Below are 15,591 nucleotides of genomic sequence, written 5' to 3'. Positions count from 1 at the left end.
GCTGTGGCCTTCTGAATCAACCAAATAGCTTCCATGGAGAAATTTGATGCAGACTTGTTACTGTACTCACTCAGTCATTTTGAATGCAATGGCCACACAGTACACATGCTCACTCAACTGCACTACCACCCCAATGACTAGCACAGTGAAGTCATCATTGTTCACACATGCACATTCCAGTCCACTCTCCTTGCCTGCCAGGTTACATCGATGTCACACAAACTGTTCGTGTTATATTAACAATGGCTGGAGTTTGTCCGGACAGATCTTGAGGATGCATATATAATTAGAAGAGCAACTAGTACTGGTAGTTACCCGTGTTTAAGCTCTTCTTGATGAGGTGTAAGCATAGTAGGTGTTTGGTAGATAATTGTTGAATTTCAGCTGAGTAATAATTCATACAATCATTGCAGGTTCAAGGGGGTCACTGCCAAGTTTTTCTTCTAACTGCTTCTGAGAATACACTTCCCTGTATATAATACTTAATGATCTGGGTAGAGAGTTAATATATTTGCTTTCTACCTGTATATAGGAAGTCTTGTGTCTTCATATAATATATTATAAAAGGTACTAATCACTGTTATTTAAAGGCTATATAATTATTTCCAGAAACTACCAACTCCTATTCTCCTCCCTTGCATAGAACAGCAGGGAGGAAGAATACCCTAACTGAACTGATGCAGAAACACAACAGGTGCTTTTAATCATCCAAGAGCATATCTATACTCATAGTAGGCTCCATTATACTGATCTGCACATAGACGCATTTATGAGGTCATCTGTCTCTCTTAATAGTTCGTTCTGCCTCCAGAGAGTGGGTAAATTCATCTTCATCCAATTGTAATGGTAAAGGCTATTTCTCTAAAGAAATATGTTTTCACATTTTATGAATTTACAAGCATCTGTGAGGACATAGAATAAAGAATGTTTAAAGCAAAGTATCTACTAGGTATTTCAACATTATTAAATGGCAGTGCTAACTGTATCACTTTCTAAAATATGCACCATTATATTAGCCATAGAAAACTACAATAGACAACCTATTCCTTACTAAGGAGTGTCAGGGTAATGAATCTGCTACATCATTGTTATCTGGAAGCTAAATATTAGATGTGTAAGTTTGTTTCACAACTATACAATATAAATTTCTTTATGGCCAATAGACATCAAAGACACAGTTTTTTTTAATTAATTTAAAGAAGCAAAACATAGGGATATTCAGGTCGGCTGTGCTAATCAGAGTGACTTATCACGCTCAGTATAATATCAAGCTATGATGAATCCACATGCATTTTAACAATGCATTTTAACAATATCTGATGATACTCAGATATTAGATGATCAAATACTATTAAGTGAGGAAAAATTTAAATCACATTTTTGAGTCAACTTACTACTATATTATGACGCAAACATTACCGGAAAAGTGTCGCAGGTAATGAAATGGAAATACTTGAGGAATTAACAATTCCCTGAATGGGTAAAAGCCAAAATATAATGTTTGTAATGAAATTCCAATGTTCAGTTCTGTAAAGTTACGTTGCATTCACTATAAGGGCATTAACTGAAAATTGTCATAGAATGGCCAAAACACGTAAAATTGCTTTGTGACTATCAAGTAAAATATTATTAGAAAACAGATCTCCATGACTGCACTAAGTCAAAGGAACCCACCAAATATGATTTACCTGTAATGACAAACTCAGAGCCACATTAAAAACTCTACCGGACAGAAGGCCTACAGTGGCCTCTTTTATCATTTAAATGAAAGACACCATAAACAACTCTTTGATGGCCTCACGCTGGGCTGTTGTTCGGGCCCAATCAGACTTGATTAGGAGTGCACGTTCAGCCTTTTATGAACACCTGTGTCTAAAGCTCACAGATAATTAGCTTAGCCATACCATTTCACTCGAATAATGCTGTAATTTGCCACGCCTTTCAGGCTCTGGACAGCTGGTGCTATTGAAAAGCACCTCAGGATTAAGCCCTGACTTCAGGCCTGAGTCTTGGGAGAGAAGGGGGGTGGGGGGTCTTGAGTATCCATGGCAACACACTTAGACTGCAAATTATCACCTCTAATCATAACTGGGACAGACTATTTTTATTTTATTTGAGTTATCCATAGAAAAAGGTAATGTATTTGGAAACCTAACATAAAAATTATTATCTTGTCAATAAATATGTAAGATTGAGAAGGCCAAGAATTTTTTTAAATCACCCCTGTTCAAAGTTCATTCGGTTATTTGATATAGATCGAAAGATAATTGAGGGAAAATGAGGTCCACCACTGAATGTCAGTGTTAATTGATGCTGTTACCTACAGGTGCATAGAAATCCAAAGGTGAATTATTATCTTGAAAAGCTCTTCAGCTAAGATCGACGGCTGTGACTGCTATACTTTTCATCTGAGTCCTTAGAAGGTTATAAATTGGACCATCTAGAAGTGCTGATGCCATACTCCGGCTCCCCACAGTTTCTCAGCACTTCAGTCCGTTTGTTCCATGAACACAAACATGGCAGGCTGGCGAGCTAGATCACGACTCACCTTAAACGCTGGCCCAGTCACATGTCAGTCTAGGCGATTTGCAGGAGACTAAGACAGAAATGCTCATACCGGGCAACACCATATGGCTCAAATAAACAAAAGGATACTCTGATAAATAAAATATGCCTGCATATGTTTAGGATGGGAGGCCAAGGGGGCATTCCTTTTCTCCTTAAGAGAAAACTATCAATGGCATGTGGATTATCAAGTTTCAAGGAGTTTCAGTTCAGTAGAGTGTAGATTGCACAGGATACTACTGTGGTTAAATACTTGAGCTGTGGAGTCAGACTGCCTGGGTTATATAATCCAAGCCCCACTATTTAAACTCATTGTAAATTTTGGACAAGCCAATTACCCTCTCTTAGCCCGTAATCTCATCTGCAAAGTAGGAGGAATAATAATACCTGCTTCAGGGGCAGAAGGTGAGAATTAGTGAGATCTTGTGCATAAAAGGCTTTCTGCAATATTCCGGCACATGGTAAATATTAGCTACTGTTATTAATTGTGGTAGATCAGGATGTTTGCCACCCAGATCCCCTTCAAGGAAAGATTTGTCACCCTACCTGATAACAGACGGCCTCCGGTTGTCAACTGCTATAAGATGCACTTCAGCTGCAGAGAGTCATTGAGCCCAAATGCATGTCCTTCTGGGATCAGCCCACATCCAAATAATGGTTTGAGATGAAGGTGTCAAGATCCAGGCATTTCGGTCCAACATATGACACCTGTGGAGTGAACCCTCTCAGGTTAGCTAAGGCTCTTTAAGACTGCAAGGCAGATCCACAGCCCCTCCCTCCCTAGGTTATTTACTGATCCCTAATGAATAGCTTGCACACCAAACTCTTTTCTTCCTTTCATATGTGAGTGCTTCGTTATTAAAAGAGAAGTTAATCACTCACACTAGAGACTGCAGAAGAAAATTCACTTAATCTTGCAATTCTAGAACAAATTTCGTGGTAAGAAATTCTTAAGTTTTCAAAGAGTGGGGTAAAAGAAGTGGAGGAAAGCATTCAGGGCAGTGTTTTTCAACTGGCTTCAGTCACAGACATAGTCTTGGAAGAGGGAGTTGCCAGTTTTCTCTGATAACATTTAAAATTGTGTGGTTTACTTTTCTTGTCAAAGTATACACATTTGTTCAAGACGACCGTCTTACATCACAGCATCGCCACAGGGTCACCACACCTGCGCCTGTACCTCTGACCCCTGGCACACGGAGCGAAAAGCCACCATGCTCCACTTTTTCTGTAGATTTTCTCAGATTGTGTCCTCAGACCCTTCCCAGGATTGTTGAACATTTCCTACCCGATGTGTGAGTCAGCCCAGTTGGGAACGCTTGTTACGAGCAGCGATTTTCAAGGTAGTGTGGGAAGAGGATTGATGCACGCAGTTTGAAAAAGCACATTCAAAATGCCTATTGATATCGTAATACAACTCCATGAAGTCAGACTCAACAAATAGTTTCGGCTGTTGGGCGGTAGCAAAAAACCAACTACCAATTCACCTTAAAGTCGTGAGATAAACTTGGTTGAAAAACATTGGCTTGGAGGCAGAGGAGTCTAACACGGAGAACAGTTAGGGAGAAACGTGCCACCGATGCCCCTCCGCGTCTGCTTTCGGAGCGCCAAAGCTGAACTTGGATAAGCCACAGTGAAAATAATTTTAAGATTTCAGAGTATGTTTCTGGATATTGCAAAACAACAAAATCTACATTATTAAATTTAATTTAGCACACAAGGTTGGTAGTGGGTCCTAGGGAATACAACGAAAAATAAGATCCAGTTTCCATTTCTTTAGGAATCACTTGCAAACAGAAAAGATTTCTTCCAAAACAGTAATTACCAGTTACTCAGTAGAGTCACACATGATGTGCCTTCACAGCAGAGCAAGGGACAAATATATCTGTTGGAATCATTGGTAAATGAGAGTGAAATGTTATAATTTTATTTGATTTGGATCTTGAAATATGAAGGGGAGGTCTGCTCATATGTAGGATATAAAACTGAAAGCAACAAATGAAAAAGGAATAAACAAAAACTCAAAAACACAAACAGCAGTCTGGTAGTTACCCCCAAGGGGGAGGGGGTGGGAATTAGTAAAAGCAAAGGGGGTCAAATACATGGTGATGGAAGAAGGTGTGACTTTGGGTGACAGGTGCACAATGCAATATACAGATGATGTATCATAGAATTGCACACTTGGGACCTATATAATTTTATTAACCAATGTCACTCAGTAAATTTAATCAGAAGAATAGAGGAAACAGCAAAAGTGTAAAAAAATGAAACTGCTGTAAAAAAGGATGAAAGTCCCTGAGAAGTTTAGGAAATGGCAAGAAGGCAAGAAGGAAGACTACCTGGTATATAGTTGAGTAAAGCAGTCATAGAGGAAGCCAGAAAAGTTATCTGCGGGTAAGCTGTTCAATGCTTTCAACATCATGCAGACGCCTGGGAGTTTTCTCTAACAGGCAGTGGGTATCTTGTCACCATTTTTATGTATCACTCCATTGTTCTAAAAGACCTTACATAAGTGAGAGGGGCAGAGTGGGGTGGACACTAGACAACTACTAGTATAGCTAAAATTAAAATAAAAATAATGGCAATACAATAATGACAATACAGGGATGCAGAGCAATTGGAATGCTCCTCACTGTTAATAGGAAAGCATGACATAACATGAAATCTAGCAGTCTAGCCCTGAAGTATTCACCCAAGTAAAATGAAAACAAATGTTCACACAAAAGCCCATATATTTGTGTTTATCATAGCCTTGGTCATAACTACCAAAAGCTGGAAATAACCCTTCAACTAATAAATGATTTTAAAAATTGGCATGTCTATACTATGGAATACGACTCAGCAATAGAGAGGAACAAACTATTGGTATATGCAATAACAAGGATGAATCTCAAGAATGTTGTGCTAAATGAGACAGGTCAGACTCAAAAAATAACATACCACATGATTTAATTTATATCAAATTTTAAAAAGCAGAACTATAGGTTTAGAAATCAGGTCAGTGGCTTTCAGGGACCAGGGCAGTGGGGACAGGGTTGACTTGAACACAAATGACCATGAGAAAATTTTTTAAAAACCATTCACATTTTCCTTTTCTGGAGAGGCTAATTCAGTATGGCATGAAAAGTTCCATTTTTTAATTAAAAATTTTATTGCTATAATTATAGATTCATATGCTGTAACAAGAAATAATACACAGTTGCAAGAAATAGTACAGAGAGATCCCTTTTTGATTTTGCCCAGCTCCCTCCAAAAATAACATTTTGTAAAACTACAACATCATGAACAGGATATTAACACTGACCCACTAATTTTATTCAGAATTCCACTGCTGGAACTCACATGTGTGTGTGTACTCAGTTCCACAAAATTGTATCACGTCTATAGGTTTGCGTCTACCACCCCAGTCAACACCCTGAATAGTTCCAAAGCCACAAAAATCCCTCCTATTTTCTTTGTATATCACCCACCTCCTTCCAATCCTCCTACCCCCTTGTCCCTAGGCCCTGGTAACCACTAATTTTTTAAGTTGTCCTATAATTTTTATCATTTTAAAATGGTATGAAAATGGAATATTATGACATGTAACATTTTGGATTGACTTTTTCCTTCAGCATAGTTCTCTGAAGACTCATCCAATTTTTGTGTGAATCAATAGTTCATTTTTAATGAGCTATATTGTATGTGTATACACATGATATATAAATTATATACATAAATTATGTGTGTGTGTGTATGTGTATGTGTGTGTGTATATATCTTGTACCCACCCTCCCTATTAATCCAATCTCACCCTGAGGGACTTCTTTTGTTTCCCCGGATGAAAAAGTCCTCAAAGGGAAACATTTTGCCGATGTGGAAGAGGTGAAACAAAAGACAGCAGAAGCACTAAAAGGCATCATAATTGAGGAGTCCAGAAACTGTTTCGAGCAGTGGAAAAAACATCTCGATAGGTGTATTGCATCAAATGGAGAGGACTTTGAAGGTGACTGAAGTTTAAACATGTGAGAATAAATGCACAATGTTTATAAATAAGTTCCGGGTCTTAAGGTACTCCCCTGTATCTTACTTCCATGTTTCTGGTGGTTGCTTTGTATACTTTAATGTGTATATCTGACTTATCACACTCAGGTGTTTAATATGTTATCACTTCAGGTGAAATTTGGAAACATCACTTTCATTTAGGTCCCTTTACTTTCTCCCCTTGAAAATATTATTGTCTTGGTTATTAGATGATGTTGTCATTTTTGTCTCAATAATTACATCATGATTTGTGAAACTCATGAAGAAAAGGATTGTGTGTAAGTCAGCTCAGGCTGACAAAACGAAACAGCATAGACAGTGCTGACACGGCAGAAATTTGCTTTCTCATTGCTCGGGAGGCTGGGAAGTCCCAGATCAAAGTGCCAGCCTGCTCAGGTTATGGTGAGAGCTCCCCTCCTGGTGTGCACGCAGATCCTGCTCACTGTGTTCTCACCTGGTGTCTCTTGTTCTTGTTATAAGGGCACCAGCCCTATCAGATTAGCACACCACCCTTACGACTTCATTTAAACTTCACAGGCTCTCTCTCCAAATACAATCACATTATGAGTTAGAGCTTCAACATACAAATTATGGGAGGACACGAAAAATTAGTCCACAAAAAATAGTTTCAATATGTACCTGCACCTCTGTTCTCTCCATGGTTCCTTTTTCTTTCCTGACGTTCCAATACCCCTTCTTTTACTACTTTCTTTCTGATTGAAGAAATGTCTTTAGCCAGCCTTTAAGAGTACACCTGATAGTGAAAAATTATTTTCCTTTATTTAATTATGTTATTTTCCCTTTATTTATGAAGAATAGTTTGGCAGCTATAGAATTCATGGTTGACAGGGTTTTTTTGGGGGGGGGTTCAGCACTTAAAAAACATATTGTGTCATTTCTTTTTGACTTCCTTGGTTTCGGTAGGAAAATTTTTTATTTAAATTGGTGACTCCTTATACATAAAAAGTGTCACTTTCTCTCTGGTTTCCTTTAGTTTTTGCAGTTTTTACCATTAGTATTCAAAAATTTAACTATGATGTGCTTTGGTATAGACTTCTTTAGACATAATCTGCTTGGCTTCACTCAGGTTCTTCAACCAGGTTCGAGTCTGTGACCACCAGGTTGGTAAGCTTTCAGACATTATTTCTTTAAACGCTCTCTCAGCCCCACTCTTTCTTGCCTACTGGGACTTGAATGATATGAATGTCATATATTTTGTTATTGCTATACAGGCCCCTGAGTTTCTGCTTGATTCTTTTTACCATTTTAAAAGTTTTACTTAAATTTCTTGTTTGTTTTAGAAAGTACTTTGGCATTTTTTCAGTCTACTTTCTCTCGTTTTTCATGATGAGTGAATTCTATTGTGCTGTCTTCAAGTTCATTAATTCTGTTCTCTGTCATTTCTGGTCTACTGTGGAGTCCAGTTACAGAGTTGCTTTCTGTCATGTGTTCTTCAGCTCAATAATTTCCATTTTTTAATAACTTAATTTTGCTGAGATTTTCTACTTTTTGAAATATGTTTCAAGAGAATTTGTAATTAATTGTTGAAGTGGTCTTATAACAGTTACTTTAAAATCCTTTTAAGGTTTTACCATATGAGTCACCTTCGTGCAGGCATCAGTTAATTATCGTTTTTCATACAGGTTCTCATATTCTTGCTTCTTGGCTTGACTGGTGATAACATTGCTTATGTAATATTAGAAGACCCTGGGTTCTATTTGAATCTTCTATTTGGGAAGGCAGCCATCTATTACGATTTAGCATGCAGGGCTTGGCCTACCCTTGTGGGCTGTGTTTCCAGTGGCAGTTTAATTTTCAAAACCTTTTTAATATTTGTTTGGTCAGCCTGGTTTATCTGGTGTCCTGAGCTGCCCCTGCTGGCTTCTGGCACTGTCTGAGGTGTAAAGGGATTTCCCCAGACAAGGCTTCCAGGTGTCACTACGTGGGAGAGTGGTGTGGTGGGCCCCCTCCCATTAGCCCCCAGCTGCCCGGATGTCTCTGAGTGGGGGAGCACAGACTGGGATGCGTGGAGATAGAGAGGTTTCTCTCATTGGGTTGCTTGCTGTGACGTGGTCCCTTTTCCTCATTTCACCTGCTTGCCATTGTGTCTGTGGGTGGGAGAATTGAGTCTCAAACCCGTGAAACCAAAATGGCTTCCCATTTGGGACTCTTTGCTATGTTTAACTCTTTGGTGAATCCCTTTCACCTGGTGTTGTCAGGGGAGCTCCTGTTCAATCTGGGGGAAAATGAAGCCCAGTTACCCGAGCTTCAGGACTTGGCTAGGTCACGAATTAAGAAACACTGGTCTAGGTGGCCTTGCTCTGTTGGGTGGGGGAAATGCAAGATGCCCTACTATTCCTCCCATCACGGGGACCCAAGCCAGTTTGCTTTTTCTTAAACCACCTTTAGTTTGCTCTTGTGCCAGGTATAAGACTTACACTTGTATATTGCAGGGAGGTATGGAAAAAATGGGTTTGCACCCTCTTGTCAGGGATGAAGTGCAATAGTATGGATTAACTTGTTGAGCACGTGGAAATATTCTATGTCCTAATTTGGAGTGATGGTGACAGGACGGGACACCTTTCTCAGAATTCATTGCACAAAATAGATGGATTATATTTTGTGTACTTTATAAGTCATATTTGAATAAACCTGAAATTTTTTAAGAGAGTGTAGGTAACATTTTTAAAGGCATGCAGCTTGTTAAGGATAACAAGAACTCCAGCTGGAACTGGAAGTTGCCATCTGGGTGAAACAGTATAGCACTGCAAAGACATATTTGGAGACAGGCAGATCTGCACCCTGGTTTTTGCTCTGCCAGTTTTATCTGCTTCACCTTGGATATTAAACATTCTTTCTGGGCTTCTGTGTCCTTATTCTGCTTGGAAGGGCATGGCACATGGAAATTATGCCACAGTTGTGATTCGCTTTTGCTTTCTACCGCACCATGCTGATGACTTCTATGGTTACTTTAACTTTGAGATTTTATAATTTGCAAGACGAGCACTCTGATTTAGTGTTTGCCTACTTACTGAAGTTTCTTAGTGGCTTGGAAATAGAGGTTTAATTAAATTTCTTTTCAGATCAGAGAGGTACTTAACTGAAAATACGTATTTTGCCAAAATCTTTACTTTATTAAGGTTTGGAGCTTCTATAAAACCAATGTCCCATATAGTAATAAGAAATTACCCTAACTTCAAATGGCAGTAATCAAATCTGAAAGATGATAACATTCAGAGGTGCTTTTGATATGAAAACAAGGTGCATTTCAACAATTTCTTTAACACTAATTTCACCATCAGAAGAAATTAAGGAAACTCAAAAAGCAGTGCAGAGTTAAGTTTCAATTTTATATATTATATATCAGATAGATGATAGAGAGATAGATAAATAGATAGATGATGATAGATAGATAGATAGATAGATAGATAGATAGATAGATGACAGATAGATTATAGGCAGAAGTACACACAAACACACACACACCCTTTATTGGAAACGGTAGCCCTGTTCATCAGTATTCAATTTTATAGGAGACCTGCCTAGAGTCCTGAAGGAAAATAAGGAGGATGTCTGCCTCTGCAGATCAGGGACTTTCATCTGCATTCAGGATTAAATTTGCCAGAGCAAGTCCACTCACTCGTGTACCTTTGGAGAGTGCTTCCCACTCCACAGTCATGAATCAGTAGCCACCACCAAATGCAGGAGCATGCAGCCAGCTACATACGTACAAGGTACAAATTAGAATGCACCACTTTCCTTCAACCAGCTCCCTCTAGCTTGAAATTTGCTCATGATTTGGGGGGAGTCCATATTTGTTGTTGTTGTTTGTCTTTAAGAGCCCATATGTGAATGCCAATACCAAGCTAAGCTGGCACCTTACATGAACTCCCTGAGGGCAAACATCATATATTAGGCAAATCTCTGTACTCCTATATTTGGGACATAAAATTATGTCCAGCGAAATTCAGGAAATTATTCCATTTACAATTCTCTCTTTCAATCCTCCTGTAACATCAAAGATAAAAATCTTGGTTTAACACCTGTCTTTGCCATTTGTCCAACATATGGTAATATCCTTTTTAATAAGCTTAGAATGGACTTCAGGTGGACAGTCAAAAGCAGACCACAGTACCCACTTAAAATACAATGTTAAAAATTATTTAGTTTTCCACCTCCCTTCTCTTTGTGCCCAGTGATGCTGGTTTTATGTTTATAAAAGCAAATGCTCCTAAATTCTGTGTAGATTGCATCAACAATGCAAAGTGGATAAAGCTGAATTAGACTAGGGGTGAGCTGTGTCCCTATTCCAGGAAAAGATAATACTGGAGCTGAGTCCTAAGGAATCAGGAATAGTGAGCTGATGAAAAGGCTGAAAGTGGAGAAAAAAATATTCCATGGAGAGAAAAAGGCATGGACAAAGGCATCAAAATGTGGAGGAACATAACCTATTTGAAAAATCCTGTTTAAAACAATTGGGTCAAAGAGTAAGCCAAAGATTATGAATTTTACCCTAGATCGATAAGAAGTCAGTTCAGAGTTAGATGACCCATAAGCAGGATGGGTCAGGATCATATTTTCTACTTCAAAAGATCAGTCAAGCAGCAACCTGGCAATTGGACTGGAGGGAGAAGGACTAGCAGCCCAAGATTGAGCCAGGAAATGCAATGGAAGGGGAGAGCAATATACGTTTGGGTACATTTGTTCTTTATCACTATTTCAGTTTTTTGAATGGCTACTATTCTTTCATGTTTTTCTCTATCTTCTCATATTTTGACACTTTTTAAAGAAATGTATTCCTTACCTAGGTTTTCCGATCTGTAAGCACATAACAATTGTTCATTATATTTTGTGCCTTTAAACAATCTGCTATGTTTTACAGATTTTTCACACACTTTTGCTTGAATTTGCTTATTATACATTCTTCTTTTCATCTTGATCTATTTAGCTACAAATATATCTGTTATAATTGGTTTTTCAATGAACTGACACTTAAAAAATTATCCTGTTTTACTGTACTCTACTTCATTGATTTCTTGCCTCATTTTTATTATTTCTTTTTGTTTGTTTGTTTCTTTAAATGTGCTCTGTTTCTCTTTTTCTGGCCTATTGAATGTGAACCTCATGTATCTCCAACATTTCTTATTTTCTGATAATTACAGTCAAAGATGTATATTTCCCTCCTGGTACTCTCTGGGAGCATATCACACATTTTGAAATACACCACTTTCCTTTTATTTTGCTGTAATAGTTTACAATTTCACTTTTGATTTCCTTTTTAATTCATGAGTTATTTAGAGGCATGATTATTATAGTTCCCATTCACAGGGGAATATTAAATATGTTCTTTTGTTAGAAATTTCTAATTTTACAGCATGGTGGCCAAAGACCATAATACATATGGTGCTGACTCTGAATTTATTGAAATTCTTCTGTGGCCTAAGACATGAATGGTTTCAAAGAAGGTTCATGTATGCCAAAGAAGAAATGGGTTCTTTGTTCACTCAAGAAATCATGCTATTTGTGGTCTTATAGAGATATAGTTATAGATAAACAACTATATATATATATATATATATATAAACTATCTCTATATCTATATATAGAGGTATGCAAGGTCTATCCAGAAAAAGTCCAGCCATTGTTAATATTACAAGAATGGTTAGCGCAACATCAGTGTAACCTGGCAGCCAGGGAGAGTGGCCTGGAATGTGCATGCCTGAACAACGACAACTGCGTTGTACTAGTCAGTGGGGGCAGTAGACGCCATTGAGTAAGCATGTGTACTCAATGCTTACAATGCATTCAATGAGATGAGTGGCCATCGCATTCAAGATGACTGACTGAATAAAGCAATGAATCTGCATCAAATTTTGCGTGAACTTGAACATTCTTCCACAGAAACTATTCAGATGATTCAGGAGGCCCTGGCTATAGGCAACTGGTGATTGGCAGCTTCATCACGACAACGTGCCTGCTCATGCACCACATCTCATGCAGAGTTTTTTGGTGAAACATCAAATCACCCAGGTGACCCAGACCCGCTACAGCCCAGATGTGGCACCCTGTGACTTCTGGCTTTTCCCAAAACTCAAATCAGCTCTGAAAGGGACCACTGACGAGTTCTTTCAGGCTTCATTGGCTGCGACAATCTCTGAAACCTTCATTATTTCTGGTTACCTTGACCAGTTCTGAAAGGTCCTATTCAGGTAATTTGTAGAATGTTTTAGTTGCGAGTTGTCTGATGTGTTTCCATGATTAGACTGGGGTTACGGATTTGGGGATGAAGACCCAGAGGTAAAGTGCCACTGTCACCTGTTGATACAAATCTTGATCACCTAGTTGAGGGAATTGGTCAGTTTTCTCTACTTTGAAGTTACAATTTTCCCTCTTCTGCATATTATACTCTTCGGAAGCAAGCCATTGTGCGCTCTCACACTTACAAGTGGGGAGTCATGCTTTACTGTCGCAAGGGCAGACTATCTACACAATTTGGAATTATTCTGCAGAGAAGATTTGTCTTATAATAAAAATATTAAAGATAATTACAAAAGACTCCTCAATGGCGCCTGAGAGGTGCCAAGTCCTCATCTATGCTGTTTTCTTCACACATGAGAGCATATACATACACATTTGCATACACATTGTATTCCCTTTTGTTTGATATTCAAAGTACAACTGCCTCGGCTTTGTTTTATTGCATGTTTGCCTACCAGCTCTTTTCCTCCCTCTTTATTTTCAACATTCCTCTCTCTTTGGTTTTAAATTTAAAAGGAAATTACTGGATTTTTAAATATTGTCTTAGTCTATATTTCTAAATTTGTGGTTTTAATCCATTTTTATTTATCATAATAATAAAGAATTAAGATTTATTTCCATTATCTTTTGGGCTTGTTCCTAAAAACAATCCTTATCACTTAAGTCAGTCTTTCTTTTTTCCCTCCTCCCCTCCATTCTCTTAAACCTCATTGCTTGTTTGAACTTATGTATTTCAGTGCATTTTTCTGATGGTTACACGTTTTTTATTAAAGCATACAGTTCCCTTTTCCTGGCCAATGTCTCAATTTCATTAATACTCATGTCTCCCTTTCTCAAGTGATAAGAACCTTGGCCGACTTTTATCTCCCTGTGTTATCTATTACAGTTCACTTCACCCATTTTGAGGTGACATTAAATTGTAGATTAGGTGTTGTGGTTGTATATTTCCTTTCAATTACTGTTTAATAAAACAAATGACATTTGTGAATGCCCTTGCTTATTCTTGCTTTCCGTAATTATTGCTTCCTCGCAAACTAATGTAAATTCTTGTGAAAGAATATGCTAAAAAAAACCTTTAGGTGAGGTCTATGAGTGTTGAGGCGAAAACATTTTTATTTTACCCTATTATTTAAATTATTTTCTCAATAATCTACAGTCAGTTTCTTCTCCTGACTCCCCATAACACATGAAGTTATGGCCTTGCTGTTTTTGAGAAATATAATGTCCTATCTCAGGCCTGTGGCTTTAGGGGTGATTTGTTTTCCACTGTAGACGCTCTATGCTAAATCTCACTCTGGTGTGTCTGGATGCATGGTTTTCTTTCTTTCTTTACCGAGCGCCGTTTCGCCCTCTGAAACCATTTGTAATCTAAGGTTATGTGCCTTCCTTCGGCTCCGGAAAATACTTTTTCTTCAAAGATTACCTTTCCACATTGTCTTTGTAAGTATTTTTTTCTAGAATTCCTTTTAAATAAGTATTTGCATTCTAATTTGATCTTCTTTATCTCTGGAATTTTTTCAAATACTTTCTGCCATTTTATACCAGAAATTGGCATAAATGTATGCCAATTTATGTTAGATTTCTCAATATAATTTTTCAGGCTATTAATTGTCTTTGTAGGTGTTCTGTTATTTAAATTTTCTATTGAATCCATGGTATTTAAATAATTACATTGTTTCACATACAATATCTCTTACTGGGTCTTCTTTAGAGCCATACAATATCTGCCCTTTTCTAATGCTTAGAAAAATTTTCTTTATTTCCCTGAGGACATATATAATGCTTATTCAAAGTTCATTGTTTCTGCTCCATTAGCTCTGCTTTCTCTATATATTTAGTATATATTAAATATATAGTATTTCTGCTATATATTTTTGTTGTTTCTGTGATTTTTAAAAAATTTTACTGTTATTTTATTGGCATTCCTTTTACAAGGTCAGTTCCCTCAAATCACAATCTCTACATCTAGGAAGACTGCAGTCTGAGCCTGCTCCTATTTTTCTAGCTGTAATCTGTTGGGAAGGGAGCTATACTCTAGGTAGGTTTTCTGTTGACATATAGTCAGCCCTCGGTTTACAAGGATTTTGCATCCTTGGATTCAACCAGCCATTAATTGAAAACAGTATTTCAAACTGTGGCTGGGAAGGCAAGGGCATGGAGGGCCAACTATATGCAATGTTCTACATCACTTCATATAAAGGACTTGAGCATCTGCAGATTTTGGTATCTACAAGGGTTCCTGGAACCAATCCCCTTCAGTTACCAAGGGACAATTGTAATCTGCTTAGCCACTTCCACTCTTCTCCTGGAGCCATGTTGTCCCCCATGATATCAACTGTCACATCATCCAGGCTCTCTTTTATCTAAACATTCACCCTTTGTGGCAGTTTTCTGGCCCATGCTGGAGAAGAATATGAGGGATGGTGCTCCTGGTAAATTATCCAGTTACTACATGTTTATTGTCTATGTTCTCCCTTTAGAACAAAATCCCTTGAGGTGGGTACTTTGTATGGTTTAGTACTATCTTCAGCACTTAGAACAGTGCCTAATGCAGAGCAGTCATTCCATAAATATCTGTTGGGTGGTTAAACATAGCAAGCCAGCTACCTATCCCATCACGGCTCTGGGCTGACTTGCTATGACTTGCTCATGTCTATATTTGATTACAGCTTTCTTAACCATACTACACTACAATAGGCAAATCCAATAATTCAGGGTAGGCCTTCTAGGAAGTGTGTAGATGTTTAT

This window comes from Desmodus rotundus, chromosome 10 (genome assembly GCF_022682495.2).
Source record: "Desmodus rotundus isolate HL8 chromosome 10, HLdesRot8A.1, whole genome shotgun sequence".
Classification (NCBI taxonomy): Eukaryota; Metazoa; Chordata; class Mammalia; order Chiroptera; family Phyllostomidae; genus Desmodus; species Desmodus rotundus.
This window is presented reverse-complemented; position numbering follows the sequence as displayed.